General features: G+C 34.9%; 1 non-coding gene across 1 annotated transcript; it reads left to right on the top strand.

Annotated features, from left to right (window-relative positions):
* Positions 1-329: 329 nt before the first annotated feature.
* On the top strand, positions 330-401 carry Trnae-uuc (transfer RNA glutamic acid (anticodon UUC)). The gene has a single exon. It is a non-coding gene; the product is annotated as a tRNA-Glu (tRNA).
* Positions 402-614: the final 213 nt, after the last annotated feature.

Here is a 614-nt window from a genome sequence, read left to right as displayed (position 1 = left end):
TAAACTAGAACTAAACTGCGCGAACTAGTTTATACGTCCATGATTGGACTAACCGTTAACTTCTATATTTCTAGAGCATTGTTTTCTCCTATTGGTCAGTTTTACTTCGGCCAACGAAAGATTTACTTAAAACATTTAAACTTAAATGGTGTGTATAAATCTAATCTTAATACAAGTCCTCTATTGATAAGTAAATGAATTGCTTTTATTCCGAACTTACGTCATCTAATACGATATCTCCTTCGAAATACCCTTGAAAATCAAATAGACATCACTTAATAACAACAATATCAAGACTTAAGAGCATGTGTGGCCGTTTGTAATCAGATTCCCATATGGTCTAGTGGTTAGGATTCCTGGCTTTCACCCAGGCGGCCCGGGTTCGATTCCCGGTGTGGGAACGAGTATTTTTGGTTTAATGTTTTTTGCTACCTTTTTACAAATGCAATTCATTAAAGTCTGTTCAATTAATTGAAAGGAATCTTTTTCATTTCCGTATATGAATCGTACAAAATGAACTTACCATCTTTATAAAGCGGATCCTCGTAAGGAATCTTGAACGCTGTAAACATAGATGAATGCTATTGGTGAAATTTTGAAGAAATCGTCTTTGG

The sequence above is a fragment of the Tubulanus polymorphus genome, chromosome 9, assembly GCF_964204645.1.
Source record: "Tubulanus polymorphus chromosome 9, tnTubPoly1.2, whole genome shotgun sequence".
NCBI lineage: Eukaryota > Metazoa > Nemertea > Palaeonemertea > Tubulaniformes > Tubulanidae > Tubulanus > Tubulanus polymorphus.
This window is presented reverse-complemented; position numbering and strand designations above follow the sequence as displayed.